This window comes from Apis florea, unplaced genomic scaffold (assembly GCF_048593485.1).
Source record: "Apis florea isolate Af1SG1 unplaced genomic scaffold, ASM4859348v1 contig_3170_pilon, whole genome shotgun sequence".
In the NCBI taxonomy this organism is placed as follows: domain Eukaryota; kingdom Metazoa; phylum Arthropoda; class Insecta; order Hymenoptera; family Apidae; genus Apis; species Apis florea.
Window position 1 is genome coordinate 5721012 of NW_028256714.1, and position 18734 is coordinate 5739745.

The 18734-nt window shown below is 30.9% G+C and overlaps 1 protein-coding gene and 1 long non-coding RNA gene across 2 annotated transcripts in view; one reads left to right on the plus strand and one right to left on the minus strand.

The window, feature by feature from the left end:
- Cad87A (cadherin 87A) overlaps positions 1 to 18734 on the plus strand; it is a 243465-nt gene that overhangs the window by 140931 nt on the left and 83800 nt on the right. The gene's annotated exons all lie outside the window — the stretch shown is intronic.
- Positions 7428 to 14261, minus strand: LOC147657389 (uncharacterized). The gene is made up of 2 exons (XR_015292541.1): positions 14009 to 14261; positions 7428 to 7771 (listed from the first exon to the last, which is right to left on the minus strand). It is a non-coding gene; the product is annotated as an uncharacterized LOC147657389 (long non-coding RNA).

The window sequence follows — 18734 nt, forward strand, 5'->3', positions numbered from 1 at the left end:
CTCTCTCTCTCTCTCTCTCTCTCTCTCTCTCTCTCTCTCTCTCTCTCTCTCTCTCTCTCTCTCTCGTTCGAATCGTTTATGCGATCTCGTAAAGATGGTTTTCGAGTCTCGTGTCCTTTGTGCCAATCGTACGAATAAAATGAAATAAAGTGTTCATAACAATTGTGATAACGTTCGATCAATTTTCTTAACGACAAGGATAACAATGTGAAATAAATATGTTTTTCTTCATCATATGGAGTACCGTGAAACTTTTATACGAGCGTCTTTGTAGTGAAAAATATTGATTTTAAGCATTGAGTTATTGTATTCGCAAAATTATTTTCGAATTTGTAATAACATTTGAAAGTATCGTGAATATTAATGGACAAAAAATTCATGGAGTTCAACATTATGTTTTATATCTATTAATATATCCAACAAACCACCCAGTATTATTTTTTATCGTTGATATAAGCACCACATAGAACCAATATACATCGTCTAATTAATTACGAGAAATTATAAAAAAATTCTAAATTCTCAACTAAGCAATAACGATAACAATATATCAAAATAAAGATCCAACCATATATTGTACCTGATTCGTTTAATTCTCGTTCCTCCTCGTCCTATCGAAATCAGCAACTAATACAAATCACGAGAACATGTTAAAAGTGTGGATAAAAATAGTAGCGCGATGAAAAACATTCGTTTGTTAAGCCGTGGAAATCGTGAATACGAGAATATCGCGTTACGCGGCAAATTTGTGCAATTTTTGCAGTGTTCGTCGTATCGAGGCCACGTATATAAGAGCACGTATATTAAATGTGACAATCTACATGTATATAAAGTAAAACATGTTATTTTTGTTGCGAAAATGTGAATGCACAATCCGGTTGGATTATTCCGGGAAAATTTGAACAGCGTGGATTGAAATATTGACCCTTTCCCAGTGACCGATATATCGCGGTATTTACCGAGGATACACGCGGGAACAAAATCCGATTCACGTACCTGACCGATCCCGCCGGATTAATTAAGTTAATCACGACCAATCACGGAAAATTTACATTTTACAAATGATCGTACGGCAATTTTATCACGACGGATTTCTGTCCATCTGCAGCAGCAACAATCGGCAACCAGGTTTCGATGGACGACTTCTCGACAAATGCTTTTTCGATTAATTAATCGAACGAAACATGCAATTTTGCAAACTCGTCGAACGAATAAAAAATCGTTTTTGAAATTGATCGATCGATTATTACCAACTTTTTTTCACACTTCGACAAAATGTTAAATTTTCTAAATGCTGTATCTTTGCTGTTGAAAAAGTAATAATCGTTTAATCGAGTACTTTTTATTAATTAAGATTTAGAAACGTTTAGAAACGTTTATTTTATTGGTCGTACGTTTAAGGAAACGTTTATCCATGGACCAAGAAAATAAAAACAAACTGTTTGTTCCATCCCGAAACGCGTTTAGTTTGAAAGCAATGTTTCCTGGCCCATTAAAGGAAAATAGTTGGAGAAATGTTTCGGACGTTTGTCTACGATAAATCGTAAGTGCTGTTGCAGCTTTAAAAGTATCACTTAAGAGTGTGAATTGAGATTGTCTTGTTGAAACTTGTGAACTACCGTTTTCCCGGTTAATTAAACAGTATCCACTGTTCCAAGTTGGGAAAAGATGAGTTCGCTTCTTTTAGTTACTGGTGATGCAAATTAATGAATTAATGAAATTAAGTAACGATGCACAAGAGTGTTAATATATTTTAATATAAGTAAAATACTTTTTTGGCAAAACTTTTTGCTGACGATTATTTATTAAATTATAATTGAAGTTAGAATTAAACGAACTGAGATGAATCAAATTCTATTCTGAAATAAGTGATCGTTATCAGAAAATTGTAAAGAAATACATTTTGATGATATATAATATTAATATCTTGTGTATACTTAATATTCATTAATTTTGAAACGTAATGGAAATCTATTTATCTATCCAATCTAGTTATCTGTTGTAAATCTAATTGATCTTCTGTTATCTGAATTATTATTGATCAACACTTATATGTATAATTGAAAATATATTTTCATATAATGTACGATTCCATGTTATATTACATCGGTATTGCATTTTGGAATGTTGCATTTGGAATTCTTTCATATTCAACACGAAATCTTTCCAATTGACACAAAATTAATAGACACTATTGCAATTGCAATAAACGTATTTTTTAAAATTATTTAGAATCGTTACAAAAATTACTATTTTCATAATTTTGAACTTTCCATAATTTCTCATATTTCAAAGTGTTTCCTTTCTTGTGAGATCGCAAAACTTGTCTTTATGAAAAAGTTTCATAAAACTTACATCGAGGTTTTAATGAGATGAAACAATGTCTGCGTTAATGCATAACCTAGAATTTTTCTACATTATTCATTTCTATATTAATTTTCAAATCTTTTGTTTTCAACGAAAAGGTGTAAAAAGTAATTCCATGATTAAAGATAATACATATAACAATTTCAAGATTATTTTAATCTTTTTCAATTTTTCAATTGCATTAAGTTATATTATCTTTAAGTGCTATATATATATATATCATTTAATATTCCGTTTTAAACTCTTTTAAACTCTTTTACTTCTCGTTTCTTTCTCATTCGTCAATATTTCTGAAACTTTTTCGATGCTTAAAGCATCCTTTGCAACGAATTGCTGTCGATGTCCGTTCGTTCTGAGCGGTATAAACGATCCCTATATATCACCTTTTCCTTGCGCTCGCTTTTACCGACTCAGCGATCGTTTCTTGCAGATTATTAAAACACGATAGTTCATCATTCGCATTCCTCGTTCAACGCTGACACAGGCGTCCTCTACTTCACCACCGTTATATCACCCATATCCATTATCTCAACGCTTTTTGAGTTTTCTTTTTTTTTTTTAGATATCGATTTCGCGATTTTTAGACAAATACATTTCGCCATCCTTGTAACAAAACCTGCAGGTGCAAAAAGTAATTCCATAAATATGCGTTTGAAGATTTTTAAACTTTTCAATTCTTTAATTAGTTACTTAATTAGTCTTAATTATTATTAATTATATCGTGAATAGTGTTTTATTTGATGATTGTTCGTTAAATACTTATCGATCTAATTTAACTTAACTAACTAATTCAAATCTTAATTCGATATAAAAGAATTTTTTTTAGAATATTAATACAGGCTCATGCAAGATTATGCTCTTTTTTTACAAATGATATGGAACGATGCAATGCAGTGAATAATTACTTTTTAATGGAAATGCATTTCTTTCTCTTCTTTTGCATAAATCGATTTCTCTCGCGCCGTTCCATGTATTCTAAAATAAGTACAACGACAGGAAAAATTAGATATTTTTATTTTGACTATTGCAAAGAGGATATATACCTATTAATCTGTTCGCAAATATCTTTCTTCCAAATAATTCCTCAACCTTAGAAAAACGAAGAAACCAAGACGTAACGTTCTCTCAAGAAAGAAAAGCTTACAAAAAAAGAAGAAAAGAATTATTTTCAATTTCAACAATCTTCCTAATTTTAACAAAATTGCACGTGGTGGTAAATCACGTCAAGACTTGTGAAATATATATCACGAAACTTCTTCACGAAACTGTCCTCGTCTTTTTACTTCTTATCCACGGCCGATTCTGAAGGCAGAAAGAGCCTTCCCCCTCGAACGGCCCATAATTCCAACCTTTTAATCCAGCGCAACAAAGAATGGATTAAGTAAAGCCCGCGAAACGAGCCCGGCCACCACGTGCCGCCCTTAAACGTTTCTGACTCCGCTCCTGCACACGCAACCGGCCGGCAATTTTCCAGCTGAATACCCGGGCTTACAGGTATCTAAATTACTTTTCACCGGGTATACACCCCCTTACGTACTACGCCCCCTTTGCAAACGTCTGCGGGGCAAGATTCGACAAGAGGCAAGGGATGAAAGGGGTGCGCATGACGATGGCTTTGAAACCGAGGGATCACGTGCCTCTTGCCTCTACGTGATAAGTGCAAATAATCGCGGGTCGTTAGAGCTAGACGCCTGATCGGCGGCGGTTCATCTCGTGGCTTCGCAGGATTCGTTGGATTAGAGGAATCGTGGCTTTTGTTCTCGATTTTTCAACTCGCATGTGCGACGGATGATCCATTGAAAAAGTCATCTGTGACATTTATGCGAATTCTAACTAATTCTTTTCTCCTATTATCACGAATGAAACATGAATAACACAAATGGAACTGAAGATCGGGCCAAACATCACGAGTGGGATTCGTAGAATAAATTTTTTCAATCAAGATTTAGTTCGATTCTTATAATCTACAAGTTGCTTGGGTTCAGATTTCGTCGAGTTAATTTGTGAAGGGGTTAAGTTTCTATATATCTAGTAGTCTGAAATATATTATCGAGTTGCTCCACTTATAGACACACGTTTTGTTTTCGCCATCCTGTTTCTCGATATTTATGGAAATTAATCATTATTTATCTATTTGTACGATACATTTTCCGCAATAATTGATCAAACTGAAATATCTCCTAAACTAACAATTTTTACGGATGTACACATGGATTAATTTTTCTTCGATGCTTTCTTCGAAGAAACATCTAAAATTCTTCGAATCGATCCCCGCGCGGGACAAGTTTAAAAAATTTTCCTCCTCCGTTTCCATCGAACGGAAAATAACACGCCCCCGATCGTTTTGACAGAGAGGAGCGGAGGGGTGAAACGGGGGATGAAACGAGCGTGGTAAAAGGGGTCGCTGCTCTTTTCGTTGCGGCCTGCTAGCTCGAATTTTGCTCGAGTGGAAGCTCCCCGATAGGGAGTCGGGCGAATTGGCCGGATGAATAGGGTCGAACGTCAGAGATAATCGCTTTGGCTACGTATCTCTTGCCGTCCCTTAATAACGATGAATACGCGTGGATCGGGCGCCCCGATCATTTAACTCTGTTTCTACCGATTGGCCGAATCGTGGGCCGCAGTGTGTGCGAGATGCGGTCGCTCGATATATTCTTTGTGCGATTTGCCACGCGATCCCCGTGGGAGGGTTCGAGCAAAACTGTTGCTTTGCCCGTGAAAATGAAACGTGAATGGACGTAAATTGATTCGTGATTGATGCGGCAGATTGTTCGATACGATAATGTTATTCGTATTCGGTTAAGCTTATTGGCTTAGTTGAAAAATTAATTTATTTATTTAGCAGTTGTTGTATTTATAATAGCTTCTTGCACGGTATAGTTTTGAACGAGTATTATATCGAAAAGAAATAAATAGATCGTTTAACGATGTTTGAATAGCTGCTGAAAGATTTATGTAATTTATTATTATATATTTGTACACATGGATGAAATTCATCCTCCAAGTTTCCATGTTCTTTTGTTTTGAAATAGAAATTTGTTTTCAAACAATTAGAAAATGCATCTAAATTACATGTAAAAATCATTTTTCTATTTAAAGTGTATATATATATCTGACAATTTAAATTCGATTGGAATAAAAATTTGACGAATTTCTACACAGTTTCTATATACTCTTCTGATTTAAACACCGCTCTTTTTTCTTTCCAAAAATCAAAAGTCATCTCAAGAGTCGTTCGAAAGATTGTAAAGAATAGTTTCAATGAGAATCATCAAGGAATTACGCCTTCCATGCACAGTTTTCCAAGAGAATCGTTCCAAAAGATACGATAAATAATATTTTTCATAAAATAATATCCACCTTTTTTTTTTTCTCTCAATATTCATTACTTTTCAAACGCACCTCGCACATTTTCAAAAATTTATTATCCTCGATTCTTTTAAACGTCCGGTATTTCTCACAATTCCCATCGGATTAACAATAAGCGAGCAAGAAATTATTTTTCAAACAATAATACTCGTTCTTTTTTTTTTTTTTTTTTTTGCAATCAATAGCTGTGCGTTATTCGATTTTTCTTTTTCTTTTCCTGCTCGAACAAACAATTTAACAGTGTTCCCTTGCAAATACAAATAACGTTTCCGCAAATAATGAACGATCGATACGATCCTCGATCGACCCAGGATCGAGGTAAATACACGAAATCGTGTTTATAAATATTCTTGCGAATATGAAACGTTCCTCGATGAGAACTGAATTATTTTCCTCGACAAACAAAACTTATTTCATCTTATTAAATTGAGAATCGTGCATATATATATATATAAAAGGTACATTGTTCGAAACGAAATATTAATATTTTCAAAATTGAAACAAATTTTGATTGAAGAGAAAAATTGGTTTATCAGATTATAGGGTGAGAAGAAATGAATTTAAAAAATTTGATGAAAATGACGAGGAAAATAATAAAGGTTATTTTATGTCAGTTATATCGGGAGACAAGCCTCTTTAATATCTTGGCTGTTATGTTGGCGATGAAAAAAAAAAAGAAAAAAAAATATATTAAACCAAACTTGCATGGCATCATGGTAATTTGAGGTGAATAGTTTTTTGGCGGGTATATAAAGTTCATATGAAAGTCAATTTCATATTTTCTAAAACGTTCAAGAATTTTTTAAAAAGTTGCATTTAAGAAACGAAATTAACTTTTCGTGATAACAGAGCTAATCTAAATTATATTTATTTGATCGTTTTCAAAAAAGGAGAAGCAAACACTTGTAATATCGATCTCTTAAATTTTCATTACAAACTTTCGTTACATTCGCTGTCCGCTATTTCAATTTCTTTTTTTTTTACCTAATAAATCGATCCTTTCAACGTTTCAAAAATTCATCATACGACGCGAAATATATCGGATCCAATTTTAGAAAAGTTTAAAGGAAGTGGCAATACTTCCGGGAGCCACTCGTATAATATGCAAATGTTGGAAAGTATTTGAAATACTTTCCGTAAGCTTTCTATTTCATCGTTGTCGTGTCAATTTCATTTCGCTTGGATTCGACGAATTCTGAGAACAAACAAATCGAGGGGACGGAATAAAATGCGCCGAGATCTCCTTTCCTAGCCAGCCCCTACGATCTCGTGTAAACATTTTGATATTGCTGTGTACCGTACGCGCTTCCGGATAGAGATTCACTACCGGTATCTGCCCACTTTTATCGAGAGTAAAAGGAAACCGTGTGTACGCTTCGAGCTTTTTCATTTGCACAATCAACTGCTATCGCTTGGCAAACTTGTTGGAAAAACATATTAGTGTATCTTGCTTTTAAGATGGATCGGTTGAAAAATATTGAAATTTCTTTTTTCTTTTCCTCCTCCCCTCTCCTCTCAGACATGTTTTATACGAAATTGTGAAGTAACTACTTCTTCTAAGACTGGATTAACTTTTAACGTTTTTCCTTTTTTTTAAAAATAAACGTATGAAGCTTTACGCAAAATAAATAGATTTTTATACGTGAAAATGGATAAGCTTCTACTAGGAATATAGAATAATATGAATAGTATCTGAATCCTTTTACATTTTATTCAATTTTTCTTACATCATAATGTACTGAAAAATAAATTTAAATTATTTTTTTCCTTTGTAATGACCTATAATATTGAATATTCTAATATTGAATATTCATTCGTTCATTATAAATTATATACATTATTTCACCAACATAAACAATTACAAATATTTGAACGAATTTTTAGTTGAATACTTGGAGAGCTGTTGGCCTCCAGAAAAAAATCTGCTTTACCTCTGGAATGACTAAGGTCCCAAGCTGGAATCACAGTTGATCGAGGTGGATGGATCCCACGAGAGTGTAACAAGTGTAGACTCGTATTCGCGTTACGTACTCCCCTGTAAAATATACGCGTTGAAAATTTTATTCCTGAAATTCCTAAGAAAATAATACGTTTCTGGTTAATGAAAGAATAATTCAATTTAAATTTCAATTCCGTCATGGATCGTGCTCATATGGAGGGCAAGATTTCGAACAATTTTTTCATGACTCAACTTATTGCTACCCTATCGAATCTTTTACTTTTATCTGTGTTCGATTAATATAAAACAATATACTACACTAATATTTATTTTGAAATTTAATTCTGTCTATCGTTACGATAACATTTATCAGTATTTAATACTATATTTTAAATGATTGTATGTCCTTTTACAAAATATCTCGAATATTAACATCTTGAAAACTAGAGGCCAAGGCTTACACGTAATAAGAAAAAAATTGTACGAGATTTCGCTCCCTGTTATTTTTAAAAATCGTGTTTTTTTTTTCTACAAAATAATAATCATTCGCATAATTTAAACGATCGCAGACACGAAATTTGAAAAATTTTTTCGGCTCCAGTTATTTTTTAAACTCGCGCAAAAACTCGATATATCATGCGCATCGGTACTCACAGACGCGCGTCTGGATTCATGAGGGAATAATGCCCTGTCCTTGCAATCGATAAAACGCAAAGTTGACAGACTACTCGGGGGAATGGGTTTGACAGGTACAAAATTCTCTTGTGAAACGGTTACACGGTACATCGGCTCGAATCAGAGGCAATTTTTCCTTCGTGAAAATTAACTTCTGTTAATTCTGACGCGCGGAAAAAACCTCGTGCAAATTATCTCCGGATAATTCTCATGTTTGTGCGCGCATAACATAAGAAAATTACGTTCGATTGTGTATTTATAGGATAACTTTCTGTGTGATAATTGTAACGATGGTGTTGTTTATTTTAGAGGAGGAAAAAAGTTGTTCTAAAAATGTATCATTATTCTGATTTAAAAAAGTTATTTTTCTAATTTATTTTATAATTTATTCAAGGAAATTTTTTCTCCCTTTGAATCGAAGTAAAGATATCAAGATAGAGTGGAATCATATTCTGGTGACAAATATAATTTTGAAATTAACTTCAGTTTTCTCATAATTTTTAATAATTGTTAGATTATTTTGAGAAATATTGCAAACACAGAAAGCATAATCGAGTATAAATTGGATTCAATAAGAGAAATTTTCAACGAATCAGAATTTGTTAAATATGACGTATATTAAAAAATTACGTATCCATTTTTGTACACACATTCACAAGTCGATGATTTATAAAACCAATGCGGGAAGAATTCACTATCTCTGCAAGAGATTACCCGGCGAAATTGCATTGCCGTTAGCTCAAATTCCTCGGATTTCTTCCAGAAACGTAACTATATTTTCCTCCCCTTCGCGCCTTCTCTCCTCCATTCTCTCCTTTATCCTTCCTGTCTTCTCATTCCCCACGCCCTATTACGTTCCTCTTCGCTCCAACGTTTACCAAATTTCGATCCTACGTCAAAAATTCATCTCATCAGAAGATTGTTGTTTGCTGGGATTGCTGCACATCGTGGAATGATATAATGATATATTGCAAGTTTTTTCGAGCAAGAATCGTGATAATTTTCACCGACATGGAGCAGGTATCGAATAAAAGTATTTTGAAATTTTTCCTCGTTCCTGAACGAGTTCTTAAAAATATTTTAAGGAATAAAACACTTTATTAACAAACGAACGAATTTTGAATTTTGAAAATCCTTTTTGGAGAGAAAATTGAGAAAACGAAGGATTTATACGTATTTTAATGAATTTTTTGGTTAGAAATAATTTATAAATTAAATCTTAAAATATTCTTCTGATTATTTATTTATTTTCTCTAATCTGTTCGAACAATTGGGACACAAATAATCAAAATTTTCGCAGCTTTGTATATTAAAAAATTTTGCCAACTAAAATAGAATCTCTAAGAATTATTTATTATACCATTATTTTAATTCTTTTCATTGTAAATATGTATATTATTTTTTTGAAAAATAACTCGTCTAAGAAAAGTCTCTGTTTCATTATTTAAAAATTATCTACAATATCTTCTATACACAATGTTTACTAAATTTATAACAAAATTGAAATAATAAAATAAGAAATGATAAGATTTCTATTATAAAATTAGAGATCCACACGCAGTTCTTTTTAATACAAAAAAGAAATATATATCTTGAAAATAATTTTTCATTTCACCTTTTCACAATGCCAATAATTTTTCAATATCATAAATTAAAATAGTATTTTTATTATTTTCAATCTCGTTCCAATAATTAACACGTATAAAGGAAAAGTTATCAATTGATAAATAAATAAATTATTTTAAGAATGTTCACTTAACAGAACATTCGGTTATTAGAATATATTTGCATAATGGAGATTCTACTATATTTCAAGTAAAACGAACCCACTATATTGATTTTCGAAGGATGGCTACTCTGCATTTTTTTTTTTTTTCTTTCACTCGATATTGTTAATTCGGGCTTAATATCTAATAGACCCAATCCCCTGCGTTATTGATTATATCTTGAAAACGTTTTGCACATTTTTCATCAATTTTTCCACGTGCATATCGGGGATAACGATCTCGTATCTTTCGAATATGGCGGATTAACGTTTTCAGCTTTATAGTCCACCCTCCCCAAAGTTTTCGCTTCATCAGAGATTGTACGCTTCCGATGGAATTTGCCACTGGGAAGTGAGATAGCCAATTCAGCGTGGCGATATTGTTTTCTTTTTTTTATTTTTTTATTTTTTTCTTTTTTTATTTATTTATTTTGTGTCGATATATAGCGTTATTCTCGCAAAAACATCCAATTATACGTGGATTTGTCAAAGCGATGTTTGATCGATCACTACCCTCTCCGTGTCAATTATTTTATCTGCGTTTAAATTATTTGAAAATATATGCAGTGTCGAGGTTGTACAGGTATAACACGTATAAACATGCTTTTTTTTTTTTTTTTTTTTTTTATTTATTGAACATTTGCATTTTTTGATGTTTGATAAAATTATTGGATTTTCTTAAATAAGCCAACCAATAAAAACTCAAGAAGTGTTTTCACTTGTTATTAAATCTTGTATTGCTTGAATTATATTTTTGACACTTCTTTGTTGAAAATAATTTTCACTGTTAATTTTAATTTAATAAATTGTATTAAAATTAAATATTGAACGAAGAATAAATAATTAATGGTTCATTTTCCTTTAGTGATTTATTGGTATATTATCTAATTATATCAAGTAAATGTAAAATAGATAATTATTAGGTAGAGAATGATTATAAAAGATAACTATAAATTGATATTATTTAACTTATTGTTTCTTGACTATATACTATCTATAATGTTATGAAAGATAATATATTCATTCTTTTAGAAAAATAATTATTATCAGAATTATTTTCACTTTTGTTTTTCAATCAGTTTAAAATCAAAAGATCAATGTCTTTCCTGGACAATGTATGTGAAATTATCATGAGAAAGAAAGATAACAATGATAAATGAAAGCTAACATTTATTAGTTATCCAAGTTTAAATGAGGAATTCAAAAGTGGATTCTAATTCCAATTTTTAATTTATACTCGCCGGATTAAGTAGAATTAAAGTAGAATATATTTCAAGGAGAATTAAAGATGAAACTACGAAGGATAGAGAAAAGAGAAGGCACAGTGAAGCACAGATAAACGAGTGCTTGAAATGATTGTTGAAAATAGGTATAAAGTTCTGATCTACAAAAATATCTACAATCATTGACCATCGAATTAGAATTAGTGAAAACGTGACGAGCATTCTATGCAGAATTGAATTTTTTTTTTTTTTCATTTGAAACAAAAATAAAGAAGAGAGATAAATAATTATTTTGAATAAAATGAAAAATTTAGAAAGATGAAAAAAGATGGGATAAGAAAATAAAAATAAATTCTACGATTTTATTTGAGAAATAAAAAATGATAAATATATATATATAAAATTCTTTTTTCTAGTATATCGTAAATGATATCAATGATAACAAATAAGAAACGATTATTGAAAGTTCAAATTCGATTATTGAAGAATGACAGGCATAATGATAATTTCTGTGATAAAATATAATATGATATATTCAATTCAGTACGTATCGATTTCTCATTACGCAATATTAATTATTGATATCACTTGTGCACGAAAGGTATGTCGTGTATGACAATAAGAGATTCACTCCTGTGTAACATTCTCTCCGTAAATAATTTTCATAATAATTTATTAACGTGCAGCTTTTCAAACGTCTCGCGATTCTCTGACTTTGTGTTATTAATTCCAAGTAAAATATGTTAAACATTAAAATATGAAACTTCATACTTCTTATTTTCAATTCCTTACATTTTAATTCTAATTTTTATTTCGACTTTCTGCAAGAATATAGAGAGACGAATAATATACATACATGAATAATCGAAATTCTCGGTACTACGAATGGCCATATCGTATTATGAATTCATTGCACTGCACATAATTGTTCAGTACGATCTATAATACAAATGCTTTGTATCGTAAAGCAAACTCTACAGTTTATACGCGGTATAATATATAAGCGACTGTATTTCGTATCGTGTTTTAATTAAAAATCACACTTTATTTTTCGACATGTAAAAATCATGCTTCGTTCTCGAAAAATGATTGTCATATTTTATGATGCGATATTCGATCGAAAAATTTTTCTCGTCATTCTTCCTAAAAATTGGGTCTCTCTAAAGTCCTAGTAATCAATTCCATTTTTTGTGAATTTTTAAATTTTAATAGAGATAATTATTTAATTTTTGAGAAGCCAAATAATTTAGAATTTTTGATAGAATTAATCAATTTGACGATTTTGGATAGAATATATTTCACTTTAGAAAGTGCATATCAGGAATAACAGTGCTAGCCATTTTACGCAAGCAACGAGGTTACCTCTATTTACTCACTGTCTTGTAATACGGCCAATTGCACACAAGAGATTTACACAAGCTGTACGCTACAATTAACAGGTTACGATGTTCTAACTCGATGAATGAAATAAAAAGCCTCATTAATTATCGAGTCTGTAACAAAGTAGAAGAAGAAATACCAGGACAATTGAGACTTTTGTTTCCGCGACGAAAATGAGAAAAATGGTTATAAAGATTATATTCCAATTAGCTTTTCGATAGACATTCGAAATTCTCTTTCTTCAAACGGTGAAATATTGTTTAATATTCGATCTTTATTTTCATCAATTATTACTTAAAGTTCATTTATTTTTTTACTTATATTTAATTTCGTCGATTAAAATTTTTATATCTTTTGTTTGAATAATGGTTTACTTAGATTCAGCTTCATTTTTAATTAATTTACACTTATTAAACATTAAACAATTTATTTCTTTGTATCTAAATAAGTTTATTTTATTTTATATAATCAATTTCTTCAATAATTTAACACAAACATACAATATATATATTTATTTATTTATTGCAAAAGTGAGCAAATCAAGAAATAGTTTTTCTTTAAATTTTATAAAATATAATATATTTTTAAATATCCATTCATTGACTTCATCGATAAAAAAAAACAATATTGAAAATTTCGTTTTATACGTGTTCAATCATCCATTTTGGTACTCGTATAAAACAAAAAAGAATCAATAATAATAATATCTCACCATATCTATCGATACGTGATCTATACATCGTCGAAAAATAACGATCGAGACAAAGCCAGTTATACGCGAACGTATGATACGTTAATTTTCAAAGAATCATTGCACGTTTTCGATGGACACATCAATACGATCTATCGAACATTACATTTCGATAGTATCGTCATAAATATTACCCTCGGGAAAAACGTTCGGATAATGGACGTTGAGATGAATAACCATGCGAGTCGTTACGCGGCTTTTCGGTTAAAAGTCGTGGTTGAAACAACGCTCAACCATGTGTCGACCATTAGAAAGTCGTCATACACGTCTCGCTTTAAAACGGAACGAACGTCAATTCTGCGCGGAAATCGTTAAAAATAGCCATGTCAAAAATATGCCGCGTGACAGTTCGACAGTCGGAAGGAACCGTGCAATTACAGTAGAATCTCGTTCGTTAATAAACGAACGGAATCCTCGTTCGTCGCATTTCGGCGATTCCCACTAATTCCAAACTTCTGACGGTTAGAGAGTGGGGAAACAAGGAGTGGGGATATGTGGAAACAGATCGTGCGATTAGTTACCTTCTTTGTTGCACGTACCTCGATTTTTGCACGCATCTTCGCTCCCACAACTAGCAGGTTATATTGTAACAGAATGATGTATCACGATTCCTGATTCCGAAAAAAGCACTGAGAAGAGAGGGGACGAGAGGATATCGGAAACACGTGTACAAGCGTGCAGCGGTGCGTACATTTTCGTATTTATGCGGCGACGAGCACGGACACAGCCATGCAACGCGACAACGTGTCAAACGACTTCGTCAAGCCGAGCGTGCGATTTTAATAAGCGAGCTGCGCGCGCAGCATGCTTGTAACCGACACGACAGTAATGGCGGACATCGAAACGCGGGAAGGAGGTAATTCGCGAAACATAATGTTCGAACCTAGCCAATTAATAACGCCGTTCAGGTGGCCTTTGTCCAAATTTCACGCTACCTTCTGCGCCAATTCTCTCTAGTTGTGTTGTGGAAAGTTATGCCGCGTTTCGTGTTGTTTTGTGAACATCTCGCGTAACATGATAATCGGCAGTGTGGACATTTGAGCGAAATTCGAGCAGGTTACAGCGAGCATTCATGGTCGAATTCTAAGTACGTATTACATTCGTATTAAAATTAATTAATTTCGTCTTATGGAAATCATTTTATAATACTAATATACTTGCATTTTTGCTATTCTCTTAATTATTTCGTGTTTCTTTTTATTTTTTTATGCTTTTTTATTTAGCATATATTAATTCGTTTTATTCAACTATTCCAACTATTCTAATAGGATTAATTCTACTGTGTTGAAACAAACACAAAAGCTACTATACATAAATATCATTTAAAGTTTATTAATTACGTTATAACCATTTAAAGTTTGCGATAGATAAAACGAGTCTTATATAAATTGAAACTGATTCTGTCATTACATCATTTTCATTTGACGTGAATATAAATTCCTTTTAATTTAATAAATAAGCCTCGATCGATATTTATATTTATATTTTGGTTTCTAAAATCGATCAAGTGTTCCATACTTTCCAAAAATATTCTACGAATATTCTATCCTGTACATATCTGATTGTAAAAATTGATAAAAAATGAAATAATAAATATACATCGTGAAAAGTGAAAAATTGACGATTCGGTTCGAATAAAGGAAAAGAGTATATATCGAAAATACATAACAGCAGTAATAGAGATACGTTTACATTCATAGAGCGCAATCAAACGGTATAAAAGCGAAGATGAACAAGGGAATCGATGTGCGAACGTATAGCTTCCATTTTTATTTAATACCCGTGCCATATGTGAAAGTGACTAAATTTATTTGCGGAGACAGCAAGAGCCGTTGATACCAAGGTTTGACGAATCTGGATATAGAAAGGGACGATCGATAGTGGTCGGTGTCCAATTAAATTCATTCAATTCTATGACATTTTGCCGTTTCATACAGTATGCACAACACCGGCTATTATTAACTTTGTTCGAATAGAGATCTAGAAAAATTTAACGAGGCTTACTTGGTAATTGGATTTATTATTATGCAAAGTTTGTGTACGTTTAATCATAGATGAAATACATGGATAAAATATCTGTGCAGATAATAATTTAATGCATTTAAAAGTATAGATTTTAAAGCGAATTTTAAGAATAATGGATATTTTGAAAAAGATGACTATACATGCGAATATCTTTTTAAATAGTTATATTAAAATTAATTAGCACAGTTTACTTTTGTATTACGCTTAATCAATTTACAAACTTTGCATAACACGTGAATACTTTTTAGCTTATGTTGAGTGCAAAAATTTATTATTTATATTTTATTATATTTTTATGAAATATAAAATTAGACACATATTTTATTATATTTTTGTTTAAAGCATTATTTCTAATGATTTCTAATTACTTAAAATATGAAATCGAAGGGGTTAGATCAGCTATTATTTCTGAATAAAAAATATATGAGAAAAAGTAATAATATAAAAATCTTGAAATGAAAAATTTATTAATTTTTATTTTTCATCAATGTACTAATTCTAATCAATATACTTATAGTAAATTAATAAATTATCAGTATTAAAGGAATATTAATTTCATCACGAATAACAATATAATAATACAAATTGCATTAAATATTCATAGCTTGAAATTCGATAGAAATTATCTAATAGATAATATAAATTTGAAACAAGTGCAATACTTTATCAATTCTTACAATCCCAAAATCGAACACCTTTAAAACCGAAACTATTCAAAAACATTAAAAGCCACGAATGATGCGATAATAGGTATTAAAATTGGTCGTAAATTGCTTATTTCCAAGTGCAAAATTCAACTCAAAATTTGAATAAACATTTAATTCGAAATTCCTCGTTGATGGAATAATTCCCATAATATTGATCGAAACCAATCAAGCATCGGATTATAACATTTTCACTGATTCCTCATTAATAATACGAGACTTTCTTTATTAACACATGTCTAAAATGATGTCTGCGTTTTATGATATCTCGTCTGATCGATTTTTGAATGTCTTAAATAAGTATCTGAATACTTATTAATCATTGAATTGTTGTAACTTGATAAAAAATAATCTTGGTGGGATTATTTTAAAGATTGAACTTTCTACTTTCGTGTCATTTAAATATATTTAAATGAATTAAAAGCTAAATTTTAAAATTAATTGCTAAATATTTTGTTGATCTATCAAATTGTATTCTAATATCCAACCTACCAAAATAAAATATTGTTTTAATTATATAAAGAACTTTTTAAATATTTGAACATTTGAATTTTTTAAGAAAGTTTTGAAAATTTAAGCTAATTATATAAAAAAGATGTAACAAAAACAGAAAATCATTCTACTTTTGTTTGATTTCGATTAATATAAATTTCAATTGCTTACAATTTAATAAATAAATCCTAAGTTTTTATACTTTTTTATTTTATTATAAACATGCCTCAATAACATTGACACCTTATATTAACAAAAGATAAGTATCAATTATATGTTTACATACATATGCCTCTTTGTGCAAATATCTTGAAAAATAGCTAAATAGCATATGTATAAGAAAAAGTTATTCAAAATCTTATTCTCTATCCATATTGTACTTATAATATTATACAAGATTAATCAAGTATATGAAAGTGAAGAATTAGCTTGAAAAAATCCGCTAAGATTATTTTATATTATAACTATTATCCACCAAATTTCAAAGATTGTTTCAATTCAATGAAATATCCAAATCCTTGTAAATATTGTAACGTATACAAGTTCCAAGATAAATGAAGATTATGGCGGATATTACAAACGTGTACCATCAATTTGTCTGGAATCGTTGGAATTTGCAAAGTGTGCGCATATGCATCACGCTTAATTTTCGTTAAAGTGAGAGAGATAGAGGGCGGGTATGCTCCATTGAGTCGACTGAAAGCTCCGTAAAATTTTCCACGGTGAACGTCGACCCGCGTGAATCCGACCGCTTATCGCAAAAGAGCAGTCGATCCACTCGGGAAGCCTGGTCATTAATTCACTAAGTAACGACGCATTGTGTCCCCCCATAATTTCTGCACCCCCTTCACGCATTTTATCGCCCCTACCTCGCCCCCGTTACTTTACGTTCGTCCACCGTCGTAACGAACCGCCATCCGATGTTCGAGCACCAGATAGACACTTTTGGATAATACCTTCTGATCTGCTGGTGGAATCTCTTGTTGTTTGATTGTTGTTGGATGGATAGTGAACAAGAGTCATAAAAAAATCTGAGTCTGGCTGTGAATTCGAGAGAATTGTGTTGTGTACGAAATATTGAAAAATGAGATTTTTATTGCTTTACGTATCAAAATTTCTCTTTAAATTATATATGGATGATCGTTTTCCTTGTGTGTTTTAATTTTCATGGAAAAAACTGTATATTCTAATATAAATAATTCTGATTAAAATATTTTGTGACGATTTTATTTTATTTCTTTGTTAAAGCTTTCTTTTGATCCAATTTTCAAATATATACTGAAAATAAAATAAAACATATTTCCAGGTGAACTTCTATAGTAACAAATTTCGATAAAAATTGTGTAATTAAGTGCATACTATTTTAATATAATATAAATTATTTTTCATAAAAGTTTTAATATATTTTAAACCAGCTATTTTAAACTAGCAACATTCATAATATTGTTTCTATTTATGATTTGTAATTGATTTTACTCGAATATTTATTCAATTAAAATTTGAATATCTCGTTCTCCGTTTTTTCCTGAAGATATAAAGAATCTTTGTTGATAAAATCTACAACGCAATCAAATAAAGACGCTGAAAATAAAAATTTTGTTAAAATAATATATACAATCAATTCAAAATAAAATTTTACTTTCTTCTATATTTGATAATGGAAGATGTATAACAAACCCGATATTTTCAAAAGATATTTTAGAAAGACACGTAACGATATAAATCACCGAACTTTCTAACTTCAAAAAAATCGAACATTTCATGTGTGTAGTAGTATCGTTACCCAAGAAAAGGATGGTCACGATTTTTAAGGTGTCTTAACTTTTAACTTCTTATCTTTTCGACAATTTGAGCTAAAAAAAAAAAAAAAAAAAAGAAACTTTTAGACAACAATCAATCAAAATGTATCCTGAATATATTATATAAAGTTGGATAATCCGAACGAGAGATACGATAAGAGATAATTTTCGCATGCTGTTGTGATAACAGAACGATAATAAGAGGGGGGAAAGATTCGTTAAGGGTTTTTTGCTTCACATACGAT